The following is a 7,904-nucleotide window of genomic DNA, read 5'->3' as shown; positions in this document are numbered from 1 at the left end:
GCATTTGTAAGACGGGGACAACGTATGCGGGCGTAGCGTCCTCTTAATATCCACACATTAGAATTTATACATTTTCAGAAGTCGTAACTGTTAAAAATCAAAAGGGTTTAGGGGTCCATCACACTAAACAACTCTATAAATTTAAAGTTGTATTAATAATAACTAATACGTATAATATGTATTTTTTTTTTGCAGCCAATATTAGTAAGTATAATTGATGTTTATTGAAATATTTTTTATTTTTCTATTTCATTACTATTCTATTTCATTTCACCAGATGACGAATCCAAAATTAATTAGAATACAATGTTTATTATTTGAAACACAATTTAGGTGATTCAAATGTCATGTGTTAAGCAACAAAAATTCGAACATGTGAATGTGATTAATCTCAACACGGACTAAAATATCTTAACTAAAGTTGAGATAGTTTAGTTTGAACCTTTTTCGATTCATAGCAAATGCCGAGTTTTCATCACCTCGAGTCTCGACAAACAAAGAAACAAATGACGTGTGACTATCACAGCTTCACATTTTTGCTATTTTATAAATGTATAACATAATATTACGTGAATATATTTCAAAAAAAAATATATTTTCATCATCCCACTTAACTTAGATATTACTTCAGAACAATATTAGCATTATATCTTCTGTCATTTTCAAAATGGTAGTTCCAATTTATTTATTTGATTCAACTATACATATAACAAATAAATTATTAAAGTTTAGAACATCTTTGTATAACAATTTGTAAATTTTTTTTTCCCAAAATTTTGAATTCTTACTTACTTAATCATTATATAGGTTCACTAAATATCCACATATACTCTAAAATCTATTTTCAGAAAATATTATGTACACAGTTATTAGTTATAAATTAATTTAAGCATTATTGTTTACAGTAAATATTTGTACGTACCTATTATTTTCATTATTTTGTTTTATACATTACGTCATGTACATACAATTTTATTTTGCATGATAATTTTTTTTTAAATTGTATATTCTGGCCGGGGCGAGGACGACTGTTCAACTGTACCATACTTAATATGATAAATTAATTTAAACATTATCGTTTACAGTAAAAATGAGTACGTATTATTTTTATATTCATATAAGTAGAATATAATAATGTTATTTTGTATGAAACTTATTCTGACTTAATATTCTGACCGGACCACCGGAGGAGGAAAGTATCAATATAATAGTGTTATTTGTTTAGGTTTTAATTTTGTAAATTGTATATCATGATAATTCATAATAAACCATAAATTATCATATTTTATAACCAATGTAACATCAACATTAAAATATTTTTTTCTTGCAATTAATATTTAAGTAATTATATTTGTGTAGAATTTCAAAATCAGTAAAAACACAATATTGTGTGTGGTCGGAACTAAAATTTACCTACTAAATCCATTCAAGAATTAAAATTCTTTTTTTTATAAGATTTTTTATTGTAACGGTATACACCACAATATATACTTAAATGATCCACCTCAACTACTCTCAAAGCTATCAAGAAATCAACATGAGAACAAAAATCCAACAGAACCATTCGATAAAATAAATACAGGAGACGAATAAATGTGGCACACGGCAAGGCCAAACACTGTGTAGACGGTGAGGTATTAACTTGCCTCAATGTGAATGTGAAAACCAAGCAACGTCAACAATTAAAGATATATAAAATATAAATACAGATGCATTTCACAGAAGAGATTAGATCAAAGCACGTTAATACTTAGGAGTCATACTCAACATGTGTCAGTTTTCTTTTTCAACAACTTTTCTCACAAACTACAACGTAGGCCCATTGTTAAAAGAATAACACTCTTTAATTTTCAAATTAATATTAATTATTTACTAAATGGTGCTTAGTGAATATAGTTTTCAAGGTTGTTATTTAATGACATGGATTGAACAACACTATATAATATATATATAGAAAAGCCACTGCCAATGCCAAAAGCCAATGCTATAATTTCTCGATTATTGTATTACTTTGGACTTGACTCAGTATAGTGGAACTTGATAAATGATAACTGTAGACGAGAAGATACTTAGTTATATCTCATCTCCTCTTGACCAAATGCGACACTATTTCATTGAGTCGAAAACCAAATTAAAATAATAAGCGTATCATTGGGGTTGCAAATCAATAGTGCTATTTTATCTATAGTAATAGCGATTTAAATATAAGTTTTTGATTATTAACAATTAGGTTTTGTTACAACCCATTATACCTATTACCTTCTATCTACGTGGTAAAATAAATTACTGATTTTACAGTTATTAAAAATCATGGTTTACGGTAGCATATAACACATTAATACAAATAAAACTTGTTCTGCTAAGGAACTTGACATTTTTTAATAACTCATATTTTGGTTCCAAGCCGATGAAATGCTAAAAAAAAATACTCAGATGACTTAAAAGTCCCTAACCATATTATATTATATCCAAATAAATTTTAGTACCTAATATATCTATTATAGATACGTATTACTTTTTTTCTTATTAGTTTATTATTATGCTATGATGATTAACTTTTGGCTCTATTAAAACAATTATGTCAATTTTTTACAGTACATACTTTTTTCTTCTGGTCCTTTGGTATAACATTTTTAGAAAAATAATACCTATTGATATTTTTTTCTTATTTTTCAGAACGCGGTATGTAACAATTTTTTGTGTTTTTTTAATTTATTGATATTTATAATTCATTGTTGTTTGAAATTTTCTCAGTAAATTTACATAGAAAATAATTTTAAATTGTTTTTTAATCAACTGGAAATAAACTTTTCATTTCTGGAACACTCGTTAGACGTTCTTAAAGCTATAAATGATGGGTTATAATGTAATATTTTGTTTATTTATGCCATTGTAACAATAATATATCAGGAGCGTTGAATAAAATGTTCAAGCTTTTTAAACCAACGGATAAAATTGTATTGACATTTATGGAAAAAATAACTAAATTTGTTTGGAGATTTCGTAAACTCAGTTACCCATTATAGATTTATGCCTAGATTTTCGGTCTAACAGAAAGCCACTAAAAAAATATATTTTAGTTCTGGAAACATTTTCAGTGTTTTTAAATGTTATTTTTTTATACTTATTGTGGAGTGATTGTGATTTGTGATACCCAAGTTGTATATTACTAAGATGTTAAAATATATCATTGTAATAATTAATAAATAAATAACTAATTAGGTAATAAACTAAGAAATTAAGATCAAATTAAATATTTGTCTTTATTTCTCCCAAAAACTATTACATTTAAGAGTCTCCTACTGAACATTTTGTAAATTTATTGAGAACAATTCAAATAAATCACTAAATTATCATTTTTTTGTCATAACCTTTTTATGAACATTTTATATTTATACTTATAAATTATTGCTGGGTATTTTCTTTCTAGATAAGATAGAATGTAAGCTGATTTCATTTTATGTAATAATTTTATTTCATACGATATATGTATTAGATGAATCTTACATATTGTATTGTTCGTGTATATAAAAGTTTAAAACTCATCCAATATTTATGTTGTATTAAAGATAATTTAGATAGTAGATTAGATAGTGGATGGGATTTTTTTCAATGCCTGCATTCAATTTTCAGGATTAGAAATAAGTGTTAGCCATTACTTAATAAATGTCAATATACTGCTCTTGAACCACATACTTATAATTTTTAGTTCAATCCATGGAATTATAGCAGAACAATATTATTAATATATTATAATTAATAACTACAATTTTTATTTTATTCCAGTAAATGATAGTACGTAATCAGTTTTATTTTATAAAATATGTCTTATTGTCTTTATTCATATAAAGTTTTCGATTATGAGAAGTAAGGAATGCATGGAAATCGTAAAATGTATGAGTTCCATAGGTTAGGTTAGGTTAATAATCCATATATTTGATAGTAAAGTTAGGTAAACCGATATTTAATATCTATATAACTTAATTATCTGCCAAAATGACGGATTTATCAATGTCGTATTTATAAATTAATATATAGATTAATATTAATTACATATTCTTTCCCTTGTTAGTACACATACATGATACATATTACATGATTAATACCTCACGATATAATTACATAATATTATGCCAATGATATCGGAAGTCATTTAAAATAACTCCAAATAAAATAAATGTGTTCTTACCTAGTTCTATTCATCTTTTGATGCATATAAGCCAATATGGGGAATGTCCATTAACATCCATAAAAATGTAATGAACATTTTTTTTTGTTCATTAGTTTCCCGTAAAACATATACATAACGTCTTTTTAATGTTTAAACATGATTATGGTTACTCTACGGACTCATTTAGTGTTGAAAACTCTTTTATTTTTTCATGAAAAACTACATTATTGGAATAACTACTTAGTGGCTTTGACGGCAGAAGATTAGTTCATCTCAGTATTTCATAGAATTAAAGATCAATTGAAAATCAAATATTATAAATGAATCAATGATTTAAAATTATTTAATAAGTGATAATATGTTTATTATTTTGTTTATAGATTATATAAGTACGTGTATTTTGTGTTTTTAATTTTTATTTGTGTTTATTTTATGTCTTTCATTACCTACTTTTGCTATGATCCCGTCCTCTAATGTTTACTTACTCACTGTGAGTACTTTGTTGAATATGAATCCGTTCAATTATGTTTTGTCACCTAATACATAGTATAAGCGTAAAACTATTATTACCTATACACATTTTAACATGTTGACTTTATGTTTATAAACTATAAATATGAACCAATATTAAAAAAAAATATTATTTATCAATATTTTGGTCCATTTCAAGTTACTTTTAATAATAATTATTAAAATTAATTATATAATTTTAATTTTAAATATGATGATATTTTAAAAGCGTTTGTGTATTTTTCTAATAATGTGTAATGTTTTCAAAATAATATCATATTAATAAGTTATATTGAACACATAAGTTATTAATTATTATAATTTTTTTTTTTTTTAGAGGAAATAGCGGATGGTATGTACTATACAATATTATATTCAATTTAATTGTATGTAAAATTTATTTAACAGTTTAATTAAAGGCCTGGGAGCAACAACCAGACATATACTTTTTTGAAATTGTTCAACAGACAAAAGGAACATTGTAAATTACAAAAAAAAATTTTTTAATTTTTTGAAAAATTGTATGTTTTAGTTTTAGTGTACCTACCTACATACAACATATTATGCACTTATAGATAATGCTTAAATTTTAATAATAAGTTAAGAAAGCAATAAAAACTTGTTTGGACATATCTTGTTGCTGCACCGTAATTAAATACTTGGAGATGTTTTGTTGACTAAAAACAAAACTAGTCATCTCCATTTATAATATTAAAAATGAAGATATGTCTTGTTGTTGCACCAACATAAAACCAGACATCTCAATTTATATGATATTTCTGTATTTAACCGTCGGATTTGTCTGGTTGTTGCACGTTGCACCAAACGACGCAGTTATTTTTTTTGATAATGTGCAATCTAAAACTAATTACAACCAAAATATGGAGATGTCTCGTTGTTGTCCTCAGGTCTTCAATTGGAGTTTCTGACATAATATACGATGTAGAATGTATACCAAAAACAATTAGAAATTGTTACAATACAGTGTATTTTTACAGACATATCAGTCAGATACAAAAACTTTTTGATAGGTATGTACCTATGATTAATATGGCATGCTATCAGTGGCGTAGCCAGGGGGGAGGGCTGAGGGGACTACAGCCCCCCCCCGAAATGTTAAGAAAATTAAAAAATTATTTTAATGGTCTATGATAGTCGCTCAAAAAGTCTTAAATTGTATTTAAAATATTAATTGGGGGGACACCATTTTTTTTTTTAATAAACAAAAGAAAGAGGATAAGTGGAAGTCGCTCTGCTGTACAGTTGGCTACAATTGGATGACTGTAAATTTAAATTCAATGATATATATTATCATGTGTGCAAAAAACGGTTTTGAGCAGAAACGGTTTGGCAGCCTAGGATACTGTATATTTTGTTAATAATTTATATTGTTGTCATTAATATAATATATAGGTACATTTTGAACTACTAAATCATTTTAGAAGCTAATGGTTTTACAATGGTTTTATTTATTTTTTTATCCTGGATACAAATTATCATATATCATTGAATTCGAGTTTAATACAATCCATTATATATTGACCCACTTGTAACCTACTATACAGCAGAGTGACATCCACTTACCCGCATTTTAAATTTTAAGTTCGATAAATTTTGTCGAAATTAAAACTTTAAATATTTATAAAAAACATTTTTGCATATGTATTTTTAATATTTTTCAACTACTATTGTAAAAATATATTAGGGGCCGTGTATAATACGTGTATAATACACGTGTAAAAGTTGATCAGCCCCCCCCCCCCCCGAAAAAACCTGGCTATGCCACTGCATGCTATTATACATTAAAATTGATTATAAATACTGTAATAGTCACGATAGTAATATTGTGTTTAAATGCTGTTAAAATTATTATTGTTTATATTGAATACATGATAATATTAAATGCAAAAAAATAATTTCAGTAATTAATAGTATTTGCTCAAGTTAAAGACTAATTACGGCAACGATCTAATAAATTCTGAGTCGCGGGATCTGAGTCTGGTAGTTGACACATGCCGTGTTGGGCATTATAATATAATATATTATATTTTATTTTTTGGTTTTTGGTTTTTAATTCTTTTGACAACATTTTTATGTCTCAGTAAAAAGAATTTGCAAGATATTTCAAAATCAGGAAATGTAATAATTATTAGAAACTTGGAATATTTTTTTTGTAAAAATAACTACAATGGCTTTATGCTGAAAAAATTTTGCCGGATTTGCCGGTAAAAATTGCTATGAATTATATACGTATTGCGTATACAATCAACTATCAAGTACCTACTATGAGTTTATACTTTATAATCGAATGCACACAATCAAAAAGTCTAAAATCTAAATCACCAATTTATTTTGCAGATACGAATCCGGTTCGTAGATTCTGTATTTACAGAATGAAAGAAAACTACAAATTTTTGAAAAACATTTTAAATTAATAATTTAACGTTTCAATATTTTATCTATGTAATTATTAATTTATGATAAATATAATTTAATTTGTGTAGTACAATATATAAATTGATTCTAATTATATTTTTAGGTTTTTGGTAACTAACAACATGGATGTACATTGTACCTACCTATTGAACCATTTCAGCTACCAAGAATTCTCCATTTTACATGCCCAAACATTTTTAATTTTAATTATATATTATAAAGATTACTAATGAATTTCCCTTACATGATTTACAAAAACAAAATGCACTTATGATGTGGGAATGCTTTATTTTTTTTTGCTTTCAGTCCTAAAAGAAACATTTATTATAGTAAACTACATACATTTTCTATCCACACAAATATATTGTAACACGATTTACCTCTTTCCCTTTTATCATTACTATTGCTATTATTATTACTATTTTTAAATATTATTTTTCCTCCATTATACAAATTTATATAATATGTGCATATTGATTAGTATGCTGTGTCATACAAAAACCTATGTAATGTGTGCAGTTCGCTTTGAATTAATAAAGTAGTTATACGTATAAAAAATATTGCATGTTATTTTTTATAATATTTATAAATAATGTACGTTTTACATTATAAGCAAAACGTAAATATAACAGCAATATACAACATGGAAAAGTGTTTGAAAACATATAAAAACATTAATAACTCTCAGATTGTAGGAGGAGCGATGAATGTATTGGGTAATGGGGCTTACAGCAATGTGTTATGTGTACTATTATTATTATTGTTTTTTTTTTTTGTTTTTGGAAGC

General features: G+C 25.8%; 1 long non-coding RNA gene across 1 annotated transcript; it reads left to right on the top strand.

The window, feature by feature from the left end:
- The first annotated feature begins 5,015 nt into the window (after window positions 1-5,015).
- Window positions 5,016-7,675, top strand: LOC107884254. Its single transcript, XR_001679797.1, has 4 exons — window positions 5,016-5,033; window positions 5,680-5,712; window positions 7,040-7,144; window positions 7,221-7,675. It is a non-coding gene; the product is annotated as an uncharacterized LOC107884254 (long non-coding RNA).
- Window positions 7,676-7,904: the final 229 nt, after the last annotated feature.

The sequence above is a fragment of the Acyrthosiphon pisum genome, chromosome A2, assembly GCF_005508785.2.
Source record: "Acyrthosiphon pisum isolate AL4f chromosome A2, pea_aphid_22Mar2018_4r6ur, whole genome shotgun sequence".
NCBI classification, from domain to species: Eukaryota; Metazoa; Arthropoda; class Insecta; order Hemiptera; family Aphididae; genus Acyrthosiphon; species Acyrthosiphon pisum.
Note: the sequence above shows the minus strand (reverse complement) of the source record. Positions and strands in the feature narration are given on the sequence as shown.